This window comes from Rhipicephalus microplus, chromosome 1, assembly GCF_043290135.1.
Source record: "Rhipicephalus microplus isolate Deutch F79 chromosome 1, USDA_Rmic, whole genome shotgun sequence".
Classification (NCBI taxonomy): Eukaryota; Metazoa; Arthropoda; class Arachnida; order Ixodida; family Ixodidae; genus Rhipicephalus; species Rhipicephalus microplus.
In genome coordinates, this window is record NC_134700.1 from 136,876,789 (window position 1) to 136,903,996 (window position 27,208).

Consider the following 27,208-nt stretch of genomic DNA (forward strand, 5'->3'; position numbering starts at 1 on the left):
GACGTGTTCTCATGGTGCCTCAGATATGCGCAATAATTCATTTTTAATTGACAATCACACAAGTATGAACGCTGAATTTTGAGCAATACTTGTGGGCACTTCGGATGGGGTCGGCCGTTTGAAGTAGCGTTTGGCCACTTTGGTGCCATTTAGTGTATCGTTAAGGGCGGACAAACAGATAGACCAAACGATTTGCGTCCAAGGAAGACTTTTAAAGAAGGCCCGCGCACATCACATGTTCTTTGTTTTCTTCTTTTACACTCTACCGTGAGCGCTCCCCGCAATTTCCTAGTTCCCAACCGCTCGTGCCATTTTTGCGCGCCGGCGCATGAAAGAACCACTAGCAGCTGGGAAATGCGCTGCGCCGAGGCTCGCAGGCAGTGGCGTAGCCAGGAGGTAGCACACAAGGCCTGGGAATCCGCCTCCCCCCCTTTTTTTTCTCGCCATGACATACTGAGCGATATACACTTCTTTCAAGGAGGTGCCCTTACCACAATCAAGAAGGTGCCACCCCCCCCCCCCCCCCTGAAAAACATTATTCCTAGGCTTCTGCTCACAGGCGTGTCCACTTTCGCAGCTACTAGGGGTTTTTTTCTCGAAGTTGGCCAAACCAGAAAACTCAGCTGAATCCCATGCAGTCCCGAAGCGTCAATGTGGCGCCTTATCATGGATAATAACCTCAAACCTCGTGAGAAAGAAAAAAAACTTTGTTGAATCGGGTAATGCATGGGTCGATTGTGAAAATATGAATTCAGAGACAGCACAAAACACTATATTACCCTTTCCTGGGCTTATTCATGCTTACACATCAAAGTGGCCTAACCGGAACCTAAGGAACCAAATAAGTACTTGCATAAAATCTCCGAAAAATAGAAGCTCCACACCGCGAGTGGTGGTGGGCCAGATTTGTCAGTTTTGCTTAGAATAAGCGGACGTGAGCTTCTTCGTTCGCTATTTGAATTTTCGAGTCGTTTGTCCCACTTTTTTGGCTTATGCACAATTTGCCTCCAGTAAAGTTATTTCAGGCATCATCAAATTCCCCAATAGCGCGTTTTACGTTCACTATTGGTGGCTTTGAGTAGCTCACTGTTGCAGTCAAACATACGTCGAAGGAGTCAGAAAGTATAATCAGAAGTCATGAACTAAAAAACATGCATTTGAGGCAATAGAGTCTTTGTTGGAAGCATCGTAAATTGTGACTCTGTTTTCGTTATTATTTGCGCATCATTTCGCTGTAGAAAATATTCAAGTGGTTTTACAGACTTTCTTCGTATTTGACTTACATTTTTGATTATACCTAAAATATTTTCGAAAGACGAAAAAATGAATAAAGAGGTATTGTAGGGCAGCTCAAGCAACAACGATTTTTCATTTCATTACGAAATAAAGCACACTCTAAATTAATAATAAAATATTGTCACGGGGTCGTGACGTGGCCGAAGACAGGAAACTTCGTGTTGGGATTTAACTGTTTATTTGGGCGAACCTGTGCCCGGTAAAGGGAAAGTCTAATTACAGCAGCAGTCTTGCACAGATAGCAGTCTCGGACTGATAGCGGCGAACGGAGCGTCGGCCTTCGATCAACAACTGACAAGCGGCGAAGCGCGTCGGCATTTTATACTCTTGCCGTCGAATGTTCTAGCGTTATCGCTGGCGGTGGCGTAGGTTCCAGAACAATCTGCACAGTGGGCGTGATCTTATCGAAATGATCTACTACAGTCTGGAACCTTCTCGAAAACTGCAGGTGCGGTTTGCGCTGAGAATCGTGTGGTGTTTTGGGATGATAACAAAAACTTGAGAAATGGAACGTGGCATCGCCCCCCTCTGAAAAAAGGCATCGTCTCGATGCTTTAACTAAAGATGAAAGTACAATAATAATGCAAGAAAGTACAATGAATAAATTACAATACAACAATAATACAAAAAAACACGGGTTCAGTTCGTTAACGCGCATGAAACGGCTTGAGGCGCGCGACATGGACGACTTCAGGTCACGATCGGCGTCGTTGAGAGTTCGTGATGCCGTCGGGGACAAACTCGTAATCAAGTGGGCCGAGACTTCGAACCACCCTGTAAGGTCCGAAGTACCGTCGCAGAAGCTTTTCACTTAGTCCACGTCGGCGTATCGGCGTCCACACCCAAACACGTTCACCGGGCTGGTATTCCACGAAGCGTCGTCGAAGGTTGTAACGGTGGCTGTCGGTCGTCTGTTGATACTTGATACGGAGATGCGCAAGTTGTCGGGCTTCTTCGGCACGTTGAAGGTACTCGCTCACATCGAGGTTTTCTTCGTCGGTGACGTTGGGTAACATGGCATCGAGCGCCGTGGCCGGGCTCCTTCCGTAGACCAATTTGTATGGAGATATCTGCGTCGTCTCCTGCACCGCCGTGTTGTATGCGAAGGTCACATACGGAAGAATGGCGTCCCACGTCTTGTGTTCGACATCGACGTACATTGACAGCATGTCGGCGATCGTCTTGTAAAGCCGCTCGGTGAGGCCGTTGGTCTGTGGGTGGTACGCTGTCGTCCGGCGGTGGTTTGTTTGGCTGTATGCCAAGATCGCTTGAGCGAGGCGGAATGGTGACTTGTTCTTCCAGCACATTCAAGGCATGGTGTCCTGACGGCGTGCGCGGTGGTAGTGCTTCTTCTATGGATAACGTTATCGACTTTGTTTTTAGGTTGATGACAGCACCATGGAGGCATAAGAAGTCCATGCCAAGGATGACATCTCTCGAGCAACGCTGTAGGACTACGAAGTCTGTAGGATAAATACGGCCGTTAATGGCGACTCTCGCTGTGCAGATTCCTGCAGGCGTTACGAGATGACCTCCGGCTGTGCGGATTTCAGGGCCTTTCCAAGTTGTCCTAACCTTCTTTAACTTCGCGGCGAACGACCCACTGATGACAGAATAGTCGGCTCCAGTATCGACGAGAGCGGTCACACTGTGGCCGTCGATAAGAACGTCGATGTCAATAGTTCGCCGTCTCGCATTGCAGTTAGGGCGTGGCGTCGAGTCACGGCTGCGTCGGCTTGTTCCGCTGCTTCCATGTTGCGACGTCAGGCGACCTCCGGTAAGTGAGCTTTCGCCGCCAGGGCTTTGCCTGGTTGGCATTGTGTTCGGAAAGCTCCGTCGCGGCGTCGTCGTCGTCGGAGGGTCTTCGGTAGTTCGTCGCACAGCAACCGCACCTCCACCGGTTTCTTCCCTTAGTTTCCCGGATACGGGCTAGGAGACCAGCCCCGCGTTGGGCCGGAGTACTGCCGGGGTTGCGGTGACATGCGGCGGCTGGGCGACGGCGAACGGGAAGGACTTCGGGGTGTCCATTGAGTTCCTGTGAGGTAGTCGGCGATGTCACGTGGTCGTTCTCCTGGCTGTGGACGCGGTGCATTGACGGCGAAGCCACGCAGTCCCATCTGTCGGTACTGGCAACGGTGATATGTGTGTTCGGCCTCGCCGCAGTGGTAGCAGAGCGGGTGGTGGTCAGGGGTGCGCCAGACGTCAGTCTTCCTCGGTGCACTGTGCTGGGCCGCTGGCGAGCGGTATGACGTCGGTGCGGGGGGGGGGGCGGTGGCGTCTGTCGACGGAAGTGCGACGGGGTGGCGTTTTGGCGTGGACGGAGAGGAGCGTTGTGGCGCAGTGCAGCGACGTAGCTCATAGGTTCCGGCTCGGGCAGCGGTACGTGGGGAATTTGAAGTGATTGCCGAACTTCTTCTCGCACAATATCGGCAATTGAATCCACTTGAGGCTGAGCCGAAGGCAACAGCTTGCGCAGCTCTTCCCGCACGATCGCTCGGATTGTTTCACGCAGGTCTCCGGAGTCACTGGCTTGAGCAGCAGCGCAGTCTGGAGTCAGGCGACGATTATACTGTCTGGTGCGCATGTTCAGGGTTTTCTCGATGGTGGTCACCTAAGATACGAATTCTTGGATGGTGTTCGGAGGATTCCTCAATAGTTCCGCGAAGAGCTCCTGTTTGACCCCTTGCATCAGGAAACGAACTTTCTTCTCCTCAGGCATGTCTGGGTCAGCGTGACGAAATAGGCGGGTCATCTCCTCTGTGAAAATTACACCCTTCACATTTGGTAGCTGAATCCGGGTCTCTAGTAGAGCAGCGGCCTTCTCTTTGCGAGTGACGCTCGCGAACGTTTGCAGAAATGCGCCGCAGAAGACATTCCACGTTCGGAGCGTGGACTCACGATTCTCTAGCCAGGTCTTTGCGGTGTCTTCCAGGTAGAAATACACACTACGGAGCTTTTCTTAGTTGTCTCAGTGGTTGAGGGCGACCACACGGTCGTATGTTTCTAGCCAGGTTTCCGGATCTTCAAACGATGACCCATGAAACGATGACCCATGAAACTTTCATCCCTGGGTTGATGAATGACGATCGCGGGCTGGGATGCTCCGGTTGTCATTGTCGCTGCAGTAGAGGTCATGGCCTTGGCCTTCCGCGCCTTGTCTTGTAGAGGCCCGTACTCGGGTGGGAGACCTCGCTGTCGGCGGCTTGTTTGCTGCTCAAGGTTGGCGTTGGTGTCTTCTCCGCGACGTGGGCTGGGTTCACGGCTTGACGGGGGCGTCCGGTACATGAACGAAGCAACACCTCCACCAGATGTCACGGGGTCGTGACGTGGCCTAAGACAGAAAACTTCGTGTTGGGATTTAACTGTTTATTTGGGCGAACCTGTGCCCGGTAAAGGGAAAGTCTAATTACAGCAGCAGTCTTGCACAGATAGCAGTCTCGGACTGATAGCGACGAACGGAGCGTCGGCCTTCGATCAACAACTGACAAGCGGCGAAGCGCGTCGGTATTTTATACTCTTGCCGTCGAATGTTCTAGCGTTATCGCTGGCGGTGGCGTAGGTTCCAGAATAATCTGCACAGCGGGCGTGATCTTATCGAAATGATCTACTACAGTCTGGAACCTTCTCGAAAACTGCAGGCGCGGTTTGCGCTGAGAATCGTGTGGTGTTTTGGGGCGATAACAAAAACTTGAGAAATGGAACGTGGCAATATAATGCATGTAGTCATGTATTGGTGCACGCTAGAACGGTTAAATGCCCTAAAAAAATGATGCCCAAGACCGCACTTCCAACACGGATGCTTGGTCTCTGTTTTGTTGTTGTTGTTTTCTATATTAACTATCGCTAGATTGGTTCAATATAATAGCCTCGTAATGCTTCCCAACTTTTTCAATGCAGGTTTTTTCACCAAAGCGCTTCTTATCCTAAATATTTCTGTTCGCTGTGAGCATGTCCCGCGCGTGTTTCTTGACGCAAATTTGCGCTGTTCTTATGATCAAATTTGGAAAACGTTCCGAAGGATCGCGCTCAATTTTTTTTCAGATTACACCTATGTCCTTTGCAAATGGCCTGAACCTGAAACTTTAACAAAAACTGGTTAGTGTGATTACGGGAAGAAGGATTAATTACAAACTCTTACCCACGCAACGCTACAAACAAATACAATATTATTTTCTTCCTTTATTAATGTATTAGACCGCATTTATGAAGTTTTGATTTCTGCTAGAATAATTTTGAATACGGGTCGAAAATTTCATGGTCATACTGTTATTGTTTTTTGAGAAAGCGTTCAATTGTATTGTGCCCCAGACTGAGATTTGCTACTGAACCAGAAGCAAGCAAAAAATAGGCCCCATATCTGCATGTTTCACTGCAAATGTCGTCGAAAGACGATAGTCTTGCATCTGGAGAGAGCGAACAACACCTTTATTTGATGTTCTGCACGAGAAAATTGGTGGATTGTATTTTTTAGGCGCCCCGTTAGAGTGCTGATCCGTGCAGTGAATGTGAACGAGTGCATCAAGACACGTTAGTCACGAGCGCGATCTGGCAGTTATCATCGAAGACGAAGGAAGGCGTGCACGCCCGTCTTGGAGGCGATAAGGTGTAGAACGCAATGTGACGGACAGGTGCCACCACTGTGTCGTCTCAGCTAGTCTTAGCAAAGCGTTGGAAACTCTTGCCTTTTTGAGCATCGCCTTGCACTGTCAGCGCCACGTGATAAATGTTACGGTCCTTAGAGTTAGTATGTATGCCTTCTCTAGTATAAAGACATGCATACAAAACATTGCCGTCTTGTGGTGGTGCCTCAGATATGTGGAATGATTCTTTTTTTAATTGACAATCGCACAGGTATGAGCGCTAAAGCTTGTGCAATAATGGTGGGCGCTTTAGATCAGGTTGGGCGTTTGGCGCATCGTTTGTTGTCATTAGGGGTACCATTGAAACACCCACATTCTGTGGCGTAACCGCTTTGGTTTCAATAAGGAACGCCCACTGAGCGGCCTAGTGCCCTCCCATAGTAAGAGTACCGAGTACTCTAAATCGTTCACCAGATGTTTTCTTAACAAAGACTGAACAAAATATTTGCGTTGAGGTACCTCAAGAAAGACCACCGTCTTTAAAAAAGTACTGGGCCATAATGTACAGGCTGAAGCCACAGGCCCTCCTGCAAGCGCACAAAATTTTCCAGCAAAAATTGGCACAGCTTCAAAGATATAAAGCTGAAACCAGAAAAAGTGGTTTACCTTACTATGGTCCCTTTAGGTGTTCGCTTTTTCAGGTTCCTTCGCGAAAGCCTCGCCGTTTTTTGGGGTCTGTTCTGCAATGATTGTTTCTTTGCTCGGTAGCATTTGACAACACTGTAGCCCACCCATCATCATTCACCTGTGGAATAGTGTCATGACACGTGAGAACGCTTTTTAGGGGCGAAGCTTCTTAAGGCGTGGGCCGTATGTCTTATTTGTGTAGTAGCCACCTCTCATTTTAGTCCTTGAATGTGGGCTGGATGACGGTACTTGTATATGATGAATGTATTGCTATGTACCAGTGGCATAGTCTGGAGCGAGCTAATCTGTATGGCTGACGCTGCTCACTTAACCGGCTGTAAATATATCTGTGTCTATTTTTCCGAGTGTGTCTCCTTCTCGTAACATGTTTGATGGTGGTTTGGGGTGTCGATTTCAGTACCTCTGGCCTCTTTTTCTTGTAACAATGATGAAAAGATGCGAGATGGCAGTACTTGGAGTGTTCGCTAGATGGACAGACGCATAGACTTATAGAGAGACAGACAGACAAACGACAGATTGGTAGACGGGCAGACAGACAGACAGACAGATGGACGAACGAGCGAACATACGGGCAGACAGAGACAGACAGAAAGACAGACAGACGAATAAACGGACAGACTGGCAGACATCCAGACAGACAGACAGGCCGACGCACTGAAGGGCAGACGGACAGATAGATGGACGAATGGACGGACGATGGACGAAGAGACAGACAGGCAGGCATACATACGAACGTATGGACGAATGGACATACAGACAGACAGACAGACAGGCTGACGTAGGAATGTACAGAGGGATGGATGGGCATACATACATACATACATACATACATACATACATACATACATACATACATACATACATACATACATACATACATACATACATACATACATACATACATACATACATACATACATACATACATACATACATACATACATACATACATACATACATACATACAGATGCATGAATGAACGGACGGATGGATGGGCGGACGGACAGACGGAGACGGATGGATGGGCAGACACACGGATGGACAGAAAGACAGACCGACACACCTACAGCAGGTGGACAGACATGCATAAAGATAGACAGACGCACATACGGACGTGTAGACAGACAGATAGACAGACAGAAGGAGAAACGTATGGACAGACGGGCGCGGCCCGTGGATAATTGGCAGTTTGCCGATAAAACTCTTCCAAGCTTTGCCTCACTCATCAACATTCACTCCGAAAATATGCTGTGGTTTTGGGGGAAAATTTAAGCATTTTTTTAATGCAAAGCATTTCTTAGCGAACTTCGGCGACTTTGAGCGTATCTATATCGATCTATTTATCTAGGCACCTACAGCATTTGGTTCTCCTGGCCGCTTAGATAATAGTATCGATACCACATTTGATATGGCATAACATGACTGTGGGAAGAACATATTTGACTATTCATAACATGAAAATCATGACATATATGTCATGAATTTCAAGCTTTACATTTCATGGTCCTCCAGTTCTTGTGGTGGTATCTTTCACATCGCATCTTGCAAAACTGGTATGGTATGACATGATTGCATGGCGAACACAAACGACAGACCCTAACATCACAATCATGGCATGCATGTCATGAAACAACATGAGTACGTGCCACGCTCATGATGCAATCAGGGTCGTTTCGCTATCGTCACATATACCAAATTTAGTATTACGGTACGTGAATGGATGACGAAGTTGTGTGACTGGTACAAACATGATGAACATGAGATGCGTGTCATGTAACAACATGACTATATGCTATAGATACGCTCATGATGCGCTCGCGGACGTTTCGCTAGCTTCACATGTACCTAATTCCATATTACGCGGCGCGAACGGATGACATAGGTATATGACTTCTCCAAACATGATAATCACGACATGCGTGTCACGTAACAACATGACTACATGCCACTCTCATGATGCGCTCGCGGTAGTTTCGCTAGCTTCACATATGCAAAATTTTGTATAAAGTGACGAATGAATGTCGAAGGTATGTGACTGCTGCATACATAATAATCATGAAATGCATGTCATGTGAAAACATGACTACATGCCAATGTCAAGGTGCCAATAGATTTCGACATGACGTGGTGCGTGTGCTCTCCGGCATTCATTTCGTCGCATCTTGCTGTCGTTGCCACGCCAGGTGCCGGTCTTAACATACACTTGCAGGCGCGCGCCGCGCTACGTTGCTTTGACGCATGCGCGTTTCAGCGCGTCCGGCATCTCTCCGTCACGAAAATATAGAGACGCAGTGTTGTCTTCGTAAAGCATCGGCATAGAGTATTCTCATCGGGCCGCGCCGACGAATGCTCGTCGCGCCTGGCGTCAGACTATAGAGTGGTCGTGTTTTCCTAACGTAGTGTCGCTGTGCAGAGCGTGCGCGTGCATTAATGTTACATTGAAGTATATTGGGCCCTTCATGATGCGCTGGCGGCCGTTTTGCTAGCTCCACATACGCCAAATATGGTTTTACGTGATGTCAATAGATGACTAAATATTTGTCTGGTGCAAACATAATAATTCTGGCACGCGTGTCATGTAAAAACATGGCAACATACCACGCTCATAGCTTGCTCGCGGGCGTTTCGCTAACGCTACATATACAAAATTTGGTATCATGTGACGTGAATAGATGACAAAGGGAAACGACACATCCAAACATGATAATCATGACACGGAAGTCATGCACGGCGTCATTTACCTTTACCTTGTAACGTTGTGCTGATTTTAAAGTGACGTATCAACATTTCTCATTCATGCTTCGCATATCATCGATTCCCACTGTACGTGGGATCTGCCAACTTTTTACTTCAAATTCAAACAATGAGCGTAATACGAATTAAAAAGTCGACGCCGCTACCGACGTTGTTGCAGATAGCTGAGCGATCCTGTGTGAATTTCAGCAGAACTTTGCCAGGAAACAAAAGCACAAGCCGGATCAGCAGTGACATATGGAGGTGTCTGGATACAGATTCCATCTAATGAACTCGCACTTAAACGATTCGAAACTCCGAAACTTCTGACTTAAGTTACTGTGTTTTCTGAGTCTAGAGTGCCACAGGGCCTCCTCAATTGTGAGGCTCAGTGCTCGAAATCATTATCCACTTTTAGGGGCGAAACTCCTTGTGGCGTGTCTTGTACGCCCCCCGTTGTGGTGCGTAGCCTGTGGCACATACCCACCCTCGAGCACATATACGCATGTCCACATGTTATCGCACTCTCGGTAACAAAGCGCTGACAGCAGTAATGTGGTACATACTCTTGTTTAGTCCTCGAATTGTCCGCGGGATGGGGGTACTTTTATATGATGAATAAATGATAAAAACAAGCGAGATGGCGGTACTTGAAGCGTCGCTACAGCGTCGCTACATGGGCAGACGGACAGGCAAGCAGACAGACAGACACATTGACGGACGCAAGAACGAGCGCTCGAACGAGCGGACGGCCACACGGACTGACTGACGCTTCACACAACTCATCATCATTCATTCTGTGGGTATGCTGTGATTTATTTTTAGCACACTGTTCTTCGGCTCTTTTGGAGCCCTAGTTTTCGGCGATACGGCCCAGCCCCACCCAACATTTCTCAATTATTTAAATAAAAAGTTTCCCTCTCTTCTCACCTAGTCTGAGGCCCACGGGCGGCTTTCAGCTCTGCCATAAAAGAATACCTAGTACTCTAATTCGTTTGGCACTTCTTTTGAAACACACTTTCCGGAACGGTTTAAGAGTTTCTTTACTTGTTAGTTCCTGTGAGTCCATATAGAATTCGGGATGGCTCAGTGCTCTCCCACACAAGAGTACCAATACTCTAACCTCTTAAACGCTTTTTCTAAGCACATCTCCCATAATATAGAAGCATGGTCAACGTATTGACATGTCCATAGAGTCGACGGGGAAGAAAATCAGATGAGATCATTGTGGCACCTGGGTTCTAACGACAGTTGAGACAACATTTGCAAATTGTTAATTAGGTTAAAACATAATAATATTTTATTATCCTTCACACTCAATTTACTCTTTACAGCTCACAATTAATCAGAATATTGTTTGCATATTTTGAACTATATGTAAAATGAAATAGGTTTTAAAAGTACCAAGGGTCTTTCATATAGCGGCTGGCGTTCCACAAAGCAGACGACGCCATCGTCAGTGACGTCTGCGTCATCGCTGGCCCCGCTAGCTGCGGCAGCTCCCACGTTCAATTTGTCTAGTTTTTGTGATGTATATTGTAGTGAATCACTGAATAGAAGACGAGAAATATTTTGCATACTCAGTTTATAATGTTAGTTATGCCGTATAGAGGCCGAGCGAAATGAAAACGCTGACCACACAAACTTATGGAAAATAATAATAACTTTATTCAGACTGAAGGAATGTTTGCATAAGCAGGGCACGTAGGCGATTTTAACAAGTATACTAGCGAACAGCATGCAAGCATAAGCGTTCATATGCAAACAAGATGCGTACTAAGCAAACCCGTACAGCTGTCCAGTGCTCGCTGATTCCTACATAGGACTGCAGGAAACGTTTGCCCGTGTAAACAGCAGTATACCACTAGCGAACTTGTAACACCGAGTTTTATGTTCGGCTCCACCATAGTTCTGCTGACGTACTTCTGTCACGGAAGTAATCTGAAAAATATACAATAAGAGATTGCAAACAAAAATACCAGAAAGCAAATATTCCTCGCGCGGCCTTGAACCATCAACCTCTCGATTGTCAACGCGCTGCGCTAATCACTACACCACGAAGCGTATATTGTCAGGAATGATAATGGCAAGCCATTTTGTACACAATACACCATATGGAAGTCCTCAGAGCTTAGGAACATTAGCCTGTATTTGTTATCAGAAGTGAGTTTGCGCGACAGACTCGCGTTTGCCGCACTCTAAAGGTCGTCGCTTCCACGACTCGCTGCCTCCACAAAACGTGGTTTCTCCTACGCGCCTGCCTGTCAGATTCGTAATTCAGGGGAGGGCGAAGGTCACTTCAAAAGTCGCCGTGGCCTCGTTCGCGAAAGAATGGCGCTGCTTACACTCGATGCAGAAAGAACTTCGCAGTTGTTCGCGCTTGTCCTATGATACTTGCGCGCTCGTTTCGTGCGACTTTCTTTCCGTTTGAACGGCGCGTTTTAGGTGTCGAGCTGTGACCGTTTTTAGTTCGCGCTCATCTCATGTGTGCTAATTTTGTGCATGCTTCTTTATGTCGCTAAAACAATGCACAATAAACACCTAATTACCTCTGTAAAGGTACTATTCACTTCCGTGTTATACCGATTCCTATAGAGGGGGATCAGCCACGCTTTTTGTAGTGAGACATGTCGCATCACTTCACTCACCGTATTCGGCGAACCATCTGTTATTGATATGAACACATTCACGTGCATTTCACCACCAGCGCGGCACGACTGATTGTTTTCTAAAGGCCGCTGCCACTAAAAGTGGGTCACTTTTCAATTGTCTCCTCGGCCACACTAGGAGATGCATGCTTGCGACGAGCTAAACCCAAATGAGAGACGTTTTTTCATGCGTTCCAACTCGAGACATAAAAATAAAATGTTCAAAGAAAAGGCTTAGCTGGCATTTCGATTGCCGCTGCCGGTGGTGCACTGCCGTCGTTTCGACGGGAGCGACAGCTGAAGGGCCGGATGGGAAGCTAACACTATGCTGTTGGCTTTCCGTGGTACTGTTCTTTCATCACCATTTGTTCTAAAGAGAACTTTCTCTAAATGTTACAATGACGCCATTGGCATATTTTACATTTGTATTCGTTATTATTGAACTGTACAGACGGGTACACATTTAAACGGAACACTTCAGTGCACATATCACTATCTTACAGAAGCATACTGACTGATTTACATTACAAGAAAGAATCCTGCGCCACAGACAGGGCTGCGCGTTAGAAAAAACGCTTGTGCAGGCACTCCCACGCTTTCTGCGGAGAACTGGTCTTTGAAAACGGTTCTGATTGGAATTTCTTACATCAATCTACAGTATTTATGCATATCTCTGCTTATCTGTCCTATCTTCGCCCATATTTCTCCGCCCCTGTATAAGGTAGCAAACCAGTGCTTCTACCAGGTTACCCTGTCTTTTCATTATATATACATACGTCTCTATCCGCCTCAGGTGGTGAACAGCTATGACTCTTTTGAACGAGTGGTGACAGAATAAGGATTGTTATCTTATTCACTTGCGTCCTGAGGTTTTTTTTTAAGAAAACCACACTGTACATGTAGCTGTTGATGGCGCAGCCCTGAAATGTGTTGTGAATAAGTAAAAAACTTCTGCGTAGCTTCCTACACGTCCTTCGGTCAATTCTTTATTTTAAAGTTGGCAGAAGGGTGAGATTTAGAAAGTGTTCGATATCGTGGTTAAGAGGTTAACAGCTGCAGTGCAATAAATCACTTTTATATTTGGTAAAACTGTGCTCGGGCATTGTTTCCCTGTGCCATCCTGGAACTCTGTTATCGCAAACTACCATCTGCCATGGCGGACGTGGTCCAGCAGACGCTTACTTCGGCACCGCTCACCTGTGCTGGCATGTTTACCCGCAAGAGCCTTCAATTTTCAACCGACAACGACGTTGAATTCTGGCTGTGAACTTACGAGTGGGTGAGTGCTCTGAACTAATGGGATAACGCGGCGAAGTTAATCCGGAGGTGACAAAGCTGCCAACACTACTGATGCTACGACGAGGGAACGCCAGCCGTGAAACTACGAAGATCGACCCGTACGAGACATACCCCTGACAGGTTTTAAGAGGAGACTGTTATATCGTACTGCACTATCCATGTCGATGAATGCAGTGCCCACCTAATTTTTTGTTTCCTTTTCTTACCATCTTTCTTTTTGTGCCCCGTATATTGCACATGTTCTTTGTAATAAGCGTACTATGCTTGGCTGCTCTACTTATGAGTACGTGGCCACTTCAAAAATGAAAGCAAGTGACCTGTGTAGGTGCATGCTACTACAGTTTTCTATAAAATGTATTCCTATAGAGGGATAGGTAATAAGTAAAGGTGTTCTGCGGAGTATTTCCTAGAAGCGTGATGAATGCTTCTCTGGTCTAAGTGCAGTAACGTAAGCTTGTTGAAAGATGAAATGGGGTTCTCGGTAAGCGTTTCGATATGTCAGTGCAAATAGCTAGCCCATGCAAATGGAGCGAGTGACGCACTTTCGGAATAATGCTCACTACCAATGCCTATGAAGTACCCTTTCATTTCAACATTTGTTCCTGCTTCCTGCCATGTCAAACCAAGAATTGCAGTGTGATTGACAGCAGAACTAGATCAAGCAACATCACAGCGTGTAAAACAGGAAAGAAATATCTAGGAAGGAAATATGTAGCTGCAAGCAATGTTCGCTAAGAAAAACTAATCTTTCCAATTTGGTTTCTAATATAGCAGTATTAGCAACATTATTTCCAGGAGAAATGAGTAATGTCGTGGAAATACAAAGAAAACAGCACAGCCTTGTTGCCCATACGAACGTCCTGTACCTGAAGCTCACTATCTACGATTCTTCCTAAAGCGTTGCTAAGCCCTCTGAAGTTGTGACACAAAGTTTGGAACTCTTGATGGAACCGTAAATTGAATTTTAAAGCACTCTTTGAGAGCAAATGTAGTTTGTGCCTGGCTTATATATCTACTCAAATGTAAACATGAGCCCCCAAAAAAGTGACGTATGCATCGCTGTCCACTGTATGTGAAGCTTTGCTACGCTGTCTTCGTAAAAAAATCGAATTTGATTGTAAAAAATAAAAATGTATGAGCTTAAAATTTTAGAACAGAAAACGTGCCGGAAGTGTCAATCACTTATCGCAATTCCCCACTTTTGTGTTGATCTTCACAGTTATGCTACATCAGCATATCGTTTCACACGAATAGCAAGTCAGCTTGTGTGAGCACTAAAAAAATTCCATGCAAGAGAAGTTCTGAAATTGGCACTCACTCGCCAATCAGTCAAATGGGCTTTTCCTTATCCTTTTGTTATTGCGACAGCTCCTCTAAGTCGGTGGGGTGGCTTGCTTTCTTGGTGACCTAAAGCGGAGCCAGGTGAAAAGTTTTTCCCTTCGGTCACATTACGTATGTGGAGAACATAATATACCGAAATGCGTAGCAGCGTAAAGAACCGAGGACAAAGAAGAGATGTGCAGAGAATGGGAGCAGACTTCAAACTTTATTCAAACTTTATCGCCGAGGCGTACCTTGTTTTTCACTGCAGGAGCTGCGAATGCGCACAGAGGTTCGGAAACACTGCCTTCTGGTTGAAATCAAGCAACAAGTCGCAAGAAGAAGTGGTTTCAATGGGAACGGAAAATTCGACAAACGCATAAGCGTGTCTTTTTTTACTGTACTTATAGACCTTTTCAAAAACGCCTGCCTTGGTGCCACCACATTCCTCTTTGGGCTGCGCAAACTGACGTGACCCCTCAAAAATGCACTGACAAGGTTGCGTCCTTAGCCTTGATACTCCCGCACGCAGCCCATCATGGCGGTGTTTTTTTCCCTCCTGTGAAAAGGTGAATGAAGAACTTCATTTTTTAAATGGCTTCATGATAATCACGCTCAGCGTCCCTGTTTCTAACATTATTTTGTTTTCAGTCTTCAGGCCTTTCTATCAGTTTTTTGTCGGTATATTTATTATAGCTACTGCGTCCGCATTGTTTGAGCGCAATCACTTCAGGTTTATACTGGAAGGAAGAATACCCTTACCCTTAGAAAAAGGACGTGCGGCTGCCTCAAATATGAGAGTCACGATGAGGGCACCATGCATCCATTCGACCATTCCAGCGACATGGTGCGTCGAAATGGGGGACGAGACGGTGATGTCACGAGCATGCACATCAGCGTCGCAGAGCGTGAAGACGCGTTCATTGGTACAGAGACCAAACTGCGTCGCAGTTTACCACCCTGTGACAGCTTCGGAGCACGGCTACATGGCGCCGCTTGCATCGCTGGAATGACCGAATAGTCGTGCACAGCTTTAGAAGGCAGTGCCATTTTCACCTCAAAGGCGGATGCAAACGAGCGCCTACCAATAGGCGCGCACTTCAGGTGACGTCATGAGCCGGACGGCCGGCGACCGTGCTGACAGATAACATGCTGCCTTCGCTCTTTCCAGCTTATCACGCAAACGACTGATCGTTGGCAGCAGTGTGATAAGATAGCTGTGCGTCTGGCTGCCGGAATAAGCATTCTTAGGTCGCCAACGATGATCGGAGAACAATAGTGTTTTAGTTCAGATATACCATAAGTGAAATGTTTTTCTTTGCCACTTCTCATACCGAGCATGATGTGTGAAAAATGTTGGTTCATAAATTGCACAATTTTTAACAGTCACAATTTGTGGAGCAGGATTATTTTTAGTCGAGGAACGGATTGGCACTGTGCTTCTGTCATCTGGCTGGGGCCTCTCCGGTCTTCTGAAGTTGTACTCGACTATAGCGAGTGTGTGTGTTCGAGTTAGCCTGGTTGAGAAAAGTTTTTGTGAGTCTGGGTGAGCACTTGTATTTCTGCCAAGCTATGATTGCACGTGCCTAAAGACAACTAATTACCCATCCAGCGCGCTGAAGCCATTGGTGTATACTGAACGTTTTGTATTTGTTAGTTTTTTACTATGTTAAGGCATTTACTAACCAGTAACAAACGACCATACGCTATGGCGACAGTTAGGGCCAAGCACGGATGACAGCATGAGCTGCGTACTTTTTGGGTAGACCCACTAGAAACACTCGAGAGTTCGACCCGTTTTAGTGTTCGGAGGCTTCGCTACAATTACCCCCGGGTCGAAGAAAAAACCGCCTGGTGACGTAACAACTTGTTACTATGAGCGGGTCATAGTAAACCTTCAGGCTATCCGCGTTGACCAAGTCGTGCCCGCGACAGCGCATGTTCGAAGTTTGTTAAATGGCTTCGATCAGATAGTTTACCGGAGATGTGCGCGCGATGACACGGTAGGGGCCCACGTACTTCGGGAGTAGTTTGGAAGAGAGACCAGCTACAGAGGTCAGGATCGAGATCCATACAAGCGTACCAGGAAGAAACGTGAGCTCAGAAGTGGTAAAGCCATCACAAATACTCTTCTGCCGCTCTTGCTCATGCGTCGTAAAAGTCTTGGCCAGCTCGCGACACTCTTCAGCAAGCCTGGCTGTCTCATAAATAGGTACACACTCTGATGGATCCGGTGTGTACGGGAGTATATCGTGTCGATGGTGTGTGACGGGTGCCTTCTGTAAAGCAAGAAGGAAGGTGAAAAACCAGTCGTGCTCTGAGGGGCGGTGTTCTAGGCGTAGGTGACAAAGGGCCGTGTAGTATGCTAATTCGTGTGGTTGGCTGAGACGTACATCGAAAGCATGTCGCCGAGGGTGCGTTTAAAGCGTTCATAGAGGCCATTCATGTGCAGGTAGTAAGCAGTAGTTTTGCGTTGGACAAATGGCTATCAGTGAGAATGTCTTCGACGACTTCCGACAAGAAGACACAGCCACGATCGCTGAGAAGCTCCTGGGGTGTACCGTGGCACAGTGTGCATCGATGCAGTCTGAAAGACGGAACATCACGCGCAGTAGCCGCAGGGAGATCAGTGGTTTCGGCGTATGGGCCTCCCAACATCGGCCGGAGGGTCCTGCGCCACGCTCGTTTCGCCGCCTTTCTAGCAAAAGCCCGTCGCTCGGTACCCCGCTTCCGCCTGCTGTCTCCGCTATCTCAGCCCGTTCACGCACTCTACATGCGCCGTTATCTGGTCGCACTCCACCTGCAGCGTCACTTGTGACTTGCTATGAAGGTGTAAAAATATTATAACAACGTTTTCACGGTGTGAATTTATCAGAAGCGAGAGCGATTTATTGGCAACCTTTGCGGGACCAAGCAAGTCAAACACAATGTTTTTGAGCTAGTGCTATGTGCATTCTGATGGTGAACCGGCGCCTTTCTATGACAATAAAAGGGAGGTGGCAGTGCAAATGTTATATTATGTTACTGGTACAATGCGCATTTCCTGCGGCATTTGTGTCTTCTGGGAGCTGTCTGCAAAATATCACCACGCTTTCGTGTGCAGTTGTATATAGCGTTCGGATTTCGATTGCTTGGATGCCAAGTTTGTCACGCGGTTTTCGATTTATTAGGAAGTCCATGTGAAGAACCTAAATTTACGTCTGCTTTGTTGAGTCGCTTGCATCATTGTAATAGGCAGTGTTCAGTTTCATAAGTTTCGCTTTTGCATAGGTTTTCATGGGATGTTAACAAGGTCGTATAGTAAGTTGAATGGCACCTTTGATTTTTTGCAGCTTTTTTGAAAGTGTAGTGATGCGCACAAAAAGAAGTGTTTTATGCTCACTTCGACCACGAATGTTTCTTGCAGCACATATTTCATTTTGCATAATATCCACGCTTTGTCACGCAGTGTGTTCAGTGATTCGAATGTTGATTAGGTTGTTTTTACAGCTCGCTTGGTCCTCGTCATATCACACAATACCCACTAGGATCGAGCTTTTTTTTAGTTACGCCAAGATGTGCCCCTGATAACACCAACACGCCCTGTTTCTTCTTATTACACAAACATCCTAATGCAGTGTTACTGCATTTCGCTTCCGTGTAAATACAGCTCGCGTATGCGGGAATAAATCTCAAGACTTCGATCCTAGCATGACAACACCTCATCATGCTAACTTCTCACGTGTGTTGTCTGCAAGGCCTGTACGTATAAACGCTCAGCGTCAACCCGCAGCACAAATCTGTTTACACTCAGCGGCAACGAGAAGTCTACAAGCATCAGCTGAATAAAAACAATTGCAGGCCTCAGAGTACGGCATTTTAAGTGTATTAAGCTAGCAAGCTCCGCCACTTTCGCACTACCAAAGGTTGTCTCGGAAAGCCAGAGCCCAATATCGAAATGTAGAGCGGTTGTATATTCGCTGTTTTTTTTTAGTTTACTAGCACGCTTACTTTTATGAGTCCGACAATCGCGTTTCTTTCAATTACTTCATAGTTTGTAGTACTATGCAAGACGAAAAATTTCCAAAGTAACGAAACCGCGGAGCATCGGTGGACTCTTGATGTCATTGCTTCTAGCACTGCTTGCATTAAAATAGGTAGAACTTGACGGGAAGTTTTCAGGTCTTCATCATGTCCACTTTTTTAGCAGCTCGCAATGCAGCAGTAGCGTGTGCTTGCTTCCCAGAATGATGAAGCAGCGCTGTCCATAGCATGCAAATTGCGAGATAAGCGCTACAAGGAACACGTTTTTCGTGCGCGCAATGGGAAAACCCTGCAAGCGGGGCCCGTTAGAGTGACCGAAGTTTTGCCCTCTTTCCGCTGGGGTGGTTATTAGCACTGTGCAATCTTGAGTCTGTCTTCCCTATTGCGTTAAATCATATACGGTGACGATGGCCCATCGCTTACCAGACGACGTCAAAGAAGTGGTCCATACAAATCGATACCTATGCGCCAAACTGGACGGTCAGGGCAGGGTAACGGTTCCAGACTGGCTGGCGACTTGCGCGCTGATGGTTTGCGGCGTTGGCAAGCGAGGCAGGAGCGAACGAACTGCTACACGTAGCGGAACATCTCGCGCCAGAAGTAGTGTAGAAGACGGTGGTAGGTTTTAAATAACCCAGAGTGCGTGAATTTCAGATCAGAATGAAAGGATTCACATATCTTTGACCGCAGCCTGCGGGATATTACGATTAACCACAGCCAGCCATCGGCGTCCTAATTGCGTCGGTGTAGGTGGCTGTCACAGATGGCGAAATGGGGAGATCGATGACGCAAGACGCACGTGGATGGTGTTGCGGACGGATCAGAGAGCAACTCCGTCAGCAGGGCGATCCAATCCCCCTTTCGCTGTTCGGTAGCGATGGTGTCAACATCAATGGCAGAAAAGAACGATTGAGGATGCTGAGCAGGGCGTGCCGTCTTTAGGCAGAGGCGAGCGCGAGAGGGCGTCAGCGTCAGCATGCTGGCGTTCGTTGCGGTACAGCACGTAGATGTCGTAGTCTTGTAAGCGAAGAGCCCAACGGGCGAGACGAGCTGAGGGATCCTTCAACGATGATAGCCAGCATAGTGCATGATGGTCGGTGACGACATCGAATGGCAACCAGACACATAAGGCCGAAACATTGTAACGGCCCAGACGATCACCAGGAGAGCGCCGAGGCCTACATCACTGGTGTCCGTGTGCACCTCCGAAGGGTTCGTAAGGTTTTAGTGGCGTAGAATGAGAAGAGACATCAACCAATGGCGGAGCTTTGCAATGCGTTGTCGCTCTCGGACGACCACGAATCGACAGGCCCGTTACTTTCCAGGAGCTTCGTCAGCGATGATATTGTTACGGTGCATTATCGAGAGGAGGGAGCGTAGCATTTGCGAAGAGAACGAAGACGCCTGTGCGTTAGACGCTTGCGCGGCAGGCAACTCAGCCATCTTGTTCGGCTGTCGATTCTGTGAACGCTATACTATAAACCTCGATTTCGCCTCGTCATAACTGCTGGAGGTGCTGGGTGGGTGCGGTGGACAAAATGATGTCTAAATACGTCGTAGAACCATCAACCAGCCCCTGGGCTTACCCAGTCGTGCTCGTTGAAAAGAAGGAAGGCAGCTGGCGCTTTTGCGTAGAATATCGCCATTTGAACAAAGTCGCTCATAAAGATGTCTACCCTTTGCCTCGGATTGATGACACCCTCAATTGCCTCTAGGGTGCCAATACTTCTCGTCTATGGATCTTCGATCGGCCATTAGCAAATTTTCGTCGACCCCATTGATCGCGAAAAAACCATTTTTGTACGCCCGACGGCCTCTACCAGTTCAAGGTCATGCCGTTCGTGCTATGTAATGCGCCGGCAACTTTCGAGTGCATGATGGACTCCCTCCTCCGAAGATATAAGTGGTCTATCTGCTTATGTTACTCAGACGAGGTCATCGTTTTTTTCACCTACTTTGGCAGCCATATCACACGTCTGTCGGCCGTTCTGGATGATTTTAGAAGAGCCGCTCTCCAGCTCAACTCTGCATACTGTAATTTCGGACGTCACAAAATCATCATACTCTGCAACATTGTCAGTGCCGCTGGTGTTCAACCGACAAGGTACGAGCAGTACAAGAAATCCCTGAACCACGTTCAACCAAGGACGTCCGAAGTATTGTAGGGCTATGTTCCTATTTTCGTCGATTTGTCTGCAACTTAGCCGAAATCGCTCAACCACTTACTGATCTCTTAAAGAAAAACGTCCCCTTCGCATGGGGCATTGAGCAAGCGGACGCCTTTCTAGTTCTTATCCATTTGCAGACTACGCCACCAATACTGGCCCATTTCGACCCTGCATCACCTACAGAGCTTCGAACCGATGCTAGTGGCCATTGAAACGGAGCAGTCCTTGGCCAACGACAGCACGGGAAATGCCACGTGATTGCTTACGCTGGTCGTCTTCTTTCACCTGCCGAACGGAAGTTCTTCATCACTGAGCGTGAATACCTAGCTTTAGTGTGGGCCGTGACAAAATTCAGCCTGTATGACCTAACTTTTACCGTTGTTACTGACTATCAACCTTTCGGTTGGGTCTCATCGCTAAAGAACCCATCTGGACGTCTCGGTCCCTGGGCGCTGCGTCTGTGAGAATACTCGTTCGTGGTCCACTACAAGTCGGGACGCTTGCACACAGGCACAGACTGCTTGTCACGTCATCCGCTTCAAACGCCCAACTTGACAGACCATGAATCAAACCCCTGCATGCTCCCCATCCACACTTTGGGTGATATCACCACCGAACAACGACGTGAGCCGTCATTACTCGTTATCATCGAGCGTCTCACCTCTGATTAAACAGATCCTTCTGTACGCCTGTTCGAACTGCACGATAACATTCTGTACCGTCACAGCTTCAATGCCGATGGCCCGGAATTACTACTCGTGTTTCTCCATCACCTGCGTTCTAGCGTTCTCGAACATTTCCAAGACGTACCTACAGCTGGACCTGTTGTGGATGACATTCTCCGCAACTGCTCCACTGAGCACAAGCTTACCACCACTTATCATTCCCAGACAAACGTATTGACCGAGCGTCTGAACCGAGCACTGAAGCAGATGCTGTCAGTGTACGTTCAACCAGATCACCGTGCTTGGACAAAGCACTCTCTTTTGTCACCTTTGCGGACAACTCTCCACGGCACGATACAGCTAGTTATTTACAGTTTTATTTGCTATATGGCCGACATCCAGCGTTTCCATTTGACACGCTCCTTCCTTTGGCTGCCCGCTTGTCTCCAGTGTAGGCCAGCGATGTCGTTTCTCGAGCCTATTGAGTCCATCAGTTTGCCCATGATCGGCTGCACTTGTCGCAAGAGCACCAAAAAGAACGTTATGACAGTCGCCAACAAAGCGTGCACTTTCGCCGGGTTCTCTGGTATTTCTCTGAACACCGCACCACCAAGTCGGCTTATCAGAGAAGCTGCTACCACACTGGCATGGCCCCTACAAAGTGTTATGGCAACTTGTTGACGTGAACTACGAGATCACACCCCTAAACGATGCCTCTTCGACCCCCTAACTCCACACGGACCTTGTCCACGTTTCCAGAATCAAACCATCTCGTCCTGCTAGTTCGTCGCCGCCGTACTAAGTGCCGTGACGGTGAATCCACCGCGGGGGAGTGATGTTACAGTGCACCTACAAAAGCAGCAAGCGTAGAATTTGGGAAGAGGACGAAGATGCCTGTGCGTTAGACGCTTGCGCGAGAGGCAACTAAGCCATCTTGTTCAGCTTCCGATTCTCTGTGGACGCTATACTATAAACCTAGGTCTTGCCCTATCACAATATGATCGTAGCAAAGTTTAGTATGAAATGTCGAAAGTATGAGCACAGGGCCAGGAAACTATGTGGTTCTTTAATGAACGCAGGTTTGGGGAGTTCGACCACAGCCTGAAGCTTGGCCGGATCAGGAAGAATGCCGTCCTTGGAGACGACGTACGCTAGGATGGTGAGCTGACGGGCTGGAAAGCAGCGCTTCTTCAGATTTAGTTGCAAGCCGGCATTGCTCATACGCACGAAAACTTTCTTTTGACGTTGAGGATGCATGGAGAAATCTGGAGCAAAGACAACGACGTCGCCAAGGTAACAAAAGCACGTGTGCATTTCAAGTTGAGCAGAAAGGTGTCCATTATGCGCTCAAAGGTCGCAGCTCCATTACATAAACCAAAAGGTATGAAGTTGAAATCGAACAAGCCGTTGGGTGTGAAGTGGGCGGTTGTTGGTCGAGCGTAGTTAGCCATAGGTACTTGCCAATACCCCGAGCGTAGATTGACAGAAGAAAATAATTCGACTCCGTGAAGGCAGTCGATCACGTCAGCGATGCGCGGCAGTGGATAAACATCCTTACGAGTGATGTTATTAAGCCGTCTGTAGCCCACACAGAACCGCACAGAGCCGGCTTTTTCGCAAAAAGAACAGGAGAGCCCGTGGACTGTCCGAATGTTGAATAACGAGGCGTCGGAGCATATCTTGAACTTGCTCATTAATTACACGACGTTCAGCAGGCGACACGCGATATGTGCGTTGCCGTAATGGTGCATGGACTTCAGTGTCGATTCAATGCGTAACAGCATAAGCACGACCGAGAGAGCTTCGCCCGACATCGAAAGAAGAATGATGTTCTTGCTACTAGTCGAAAAACTGGGAAAACTGTACCGACGTAAGGTTGTCAGCAATGTAGGAGCCAAATACATCGGGAGATGAAAAATTAGAAGTGGAAAGAGCACTAATGGTACGCTAACTGGGACAACGGGAGTCATTGGGTACATCCACGACTTTTACGTCGTCGACTGGTTCCACTCTGCCGAGACATTGCCTCGAACAAAGGTAACAGTGTCGCGGCTGGGTTGGTTGCGAAAATATCGGCGTTTCCCTGGGTGATTTCCACGGTCGCGAAAGGTACAAGCAACCCTTTCCTACTGCAATCACGGTCGGGTGGTGAAACGAGTGCATCTGTGTCGGAGAGACAGGCGCAGTGGACCGAAACAGCCGTTGTCGAGTTTGAAGGCACTATTGTGTATGTCTCGTCCTTTTCATTAAGCCAGTGATGACGGCACGTCTTCGTCGGACGCCGTCCCATCGCTACAAATTGGTGACCACAGACACACGGACAAGCGACCGACACTGCCCAACTGCCACCGAGCTCCACGGCCATGTTCCAGTCTGCGAAAGCCTGGCAACCCCATTTTGACCTGCTACGCCCACCGTTTCGCACATCTCACCTAGAATCGTGGTTCGAGGAGTTTACGAAGGGCTCGTATCCCAGCGGCATCTAGATTCAAGAGTTCTTGTACGAGGTATTGGAATACCATTTTCTGCATGACCTCAAACGCCACCTCAAATACTTCTCCTGGAGCCCTCGCTCCTATGATGACCTGCGAGACGCTGTGCTTACGTTTTACGGCATCAAACAGGATACATCTCCCAAAAACGGCATAACTGCACCTGGCTCCTCACCTTCCAGGACGCTTCCCACCCCGCAGCCAGTCCAGACCATTCCTCTGCCGATAACTGGCCACACAGGCGACGTAGGTCATCCTCCCGCGTCCGTCGATATGTCCACGGAGAGACCCTCACATCCAGAATACACAGCTCAAGCTTTTAATGTTCCGGTTCTGACACCACAGCCATTGTCATCTTTCTCTCTCACAGACTTCACGCCGGTTAGGCATTGCAAACCAGCGAATTAATTGCAGAATCCTGTCCTGCTGAGGACCGCCAGGGGGCCACGGAGTGCGACACGCATGTCGCGTCGGCTCCGCAGATTTTCAGTGATTCTCAGCGTGAAATCAAAGAATTGACGGACGCCTTCTTACAGTGAAGAAAGTGGAAGTTCTACGGAACCCCGCAATACCACTCTCAAGTAGGTGGACGCTTGATTTTCGGCACATTGACTACACTTCTGTAACGCCGACGAACGCACGACGCCGTTGCCTCCTGTTGCTGTGCATAATGCGCTTGGCCTAGCCCACGGACGCTGGCGTCTTGAGCCCCTTCAAGGCGGCGTCTTATCGAGTTAATGCCACAGGATGGCTACAATGAGCGTGGATGGCGAAGATATCACGCAACAAGAGTGTGAGAACGAAGCAGGTTGGCGCCTTGTGAAGAGAAGAGGACGAGCCAACAAAGAAACCACAACGCATGAAGCCAAGGACCAAGAAACGCACTTATCAAGCGAGAACGCGGTCAGTAATAGGTGGAGGAAGGGACAGAGAGCAAGACAAATTGTGGCTGCGAGCAGGATGCCCCGTCTGCCGAAGGAAGATTACAAGATAATTGTGCGCCCACGTGACGGCTTCAAGGTCACTGGCTACGGGATCAATCGTCTAGAATGCTGCGTCGCCAACGCCGCTAAAATACCCAGGAATGAATCGGAAAAAGACACGGTATGTGCCAACTATAAACAGAACATTCTAGTGGTCAGCACACCATCAGAGGAGCGCGCCGAAAAATACAGAACCATCGCTCAACTGAAGATTCGGGACAAAGAATTCGAAGCCAATGCGTACGAGTCACTTCCGGAAGATACATCTAAAGGGGTGATCCGAGGAGTAACGCAGGACGTGTCTCCAAGAGAGATCGTGGAAATGCTGGTAACCCCGAGAAATTCGACAGTCCTCATGACCAAGAGGATGGGAAACACCACGAACGTCATCGTCCTCTTCGATGGGCATCGCGTTTCAAGTTATGTGAGCTACGGAAGAGCACTGGTCAAGTGCTCACTATACTGCAAGAAAATAGACGTGTGCTACCAGTGTGTACGCCTTGGTCATAGAGCTGACGTCTGCCCGAGCCCGAATAGCAGAATATGCAGAGGGTGTGGCACTGAGAACCCACCGCAGAAGCACGAGTGGGAAGTGAAGTGCCAGCTGTGTGGCAAAGACCACCCGACGGCAGATCGCCATTGCAAGGCCAGATTTAAGGTACCGTACCTGGTGAAACGACGCCACTGGGAACGAGCCCGACGGGAGGAAGAAGAAGCACTTTACTACGAGACGGAAGCGAAAGCACTTCACAGGCAAAGATGGGGCGATTCAGGTCAACGATCGGAACATCGGACGCGGGACGCATCCGGACCAGAAGCCTTCACCAAGCTTCAAGCACAAAACAAATACCGCTCTACGTTTACAACCACCATATCTATGTCGAGATCCAGATCCAGGTACAGATCGAGGTCCAGATCGAGGTCTAGATCGAGGTCTAGGCCCAAGACCGGCAATACCGGGTCTCCCCGATCAAAGGAGGGAGGAGGATCCCAAAGCTCAAAAGGACCGAGCGGCCTCCGTGGCACCGCGGGACCCTTCCAGGTGAGCTGGGCTGATGTGGCTTCCGGGGCGCGCGCGGAGGCAGAGGCTGCTTTTCATTGTAAGATTAAGGCGCTTGAGAACGAATTGGCGCAGATCAGGCAGAATAATGTTGCATTTATGAATGAGATTAGAAAACTCGGAGAAGAAAATGATTTTCCGAAAAACGGAGGGGTTACACGCAACGAGGAAACCTCACAAGTCATAATGGTGGAAAAAGGTGCAGCAATGGAGGAAGAGGTAGCAGCCCTCACCCCTGTTAAACGTAAACCAGAGAACGCTCCGATTAAAAGCGTGGTAAAGAAACCAAAAGCAGTGGCGACGCCACAAGAAAGACAGGAGGAATTCGCAAACACCATAGAAGCCAAAATGGAACAAATTGAAAGAAAATTGCAAACTAAGCTCGAACAACAAGAAGTTAGATTTGAGGCAAACATAGAGGCCAAAATCGAGGAGCTAGGCAAGACGATATTGCAGAAAGTGCAGCAAATGGTGGCTGATTTCGACGCCAAGCTAGCAATATGGGGATCGCAGCCAAGTGGTGGGGGCTCAGTTAAGACGTCTTTTAAACCATACGCTAGGACCTCGGTGCCCACCGATGGATTAGAGAGGCTGTAACGCCACTATGGACAGACAAAATAGCTACACGATTTGGCAATGGAATTGTCGAGGATATAATCGAAAACGATACATTTTGCAACAACATCTTAAAGACACCAGCACCCCTGATGTTATAATGGTGCAAGAAACGCACGGGCTGGTCAAACTGTCGGGATATAAGTCATTAGGCAGTGCTGATGAGGAGACAAAGGTATTAGCAACGTTGGTTAAGCGAAATCACGCGGTGGTGCAACATGGCACGGAAGTCAAGGCAATAAATCACATTCTCCTCGAACTCATACCCACGCAAAAAACAGAGGACAGTCTTTTTGTATTGAATATTTACAGCAGTCCTAAATGCAGAAAGCACAAATTCCGCACGCTGCTTCGAAAAACCCTCGCTATAATGGGCAACTGGCCGCTTGTGATTGGAGGAGATTTCAACGCCCCACACGATGCATGGGGATACAGGATCGAAACCCAGAAAGGCAGGAACTTGTGGTTGGACGCACAGGAGGAGAGCCTGACGCTCGTGACCGATCCATCCATTCCTACAAGAACAGGTACTAGCGTTTGCGCGGATACCACGCCAGATTTGACGTTCACCAAAAATATAATGGACACGCAATGGACCAATACGCAACATGACTTGG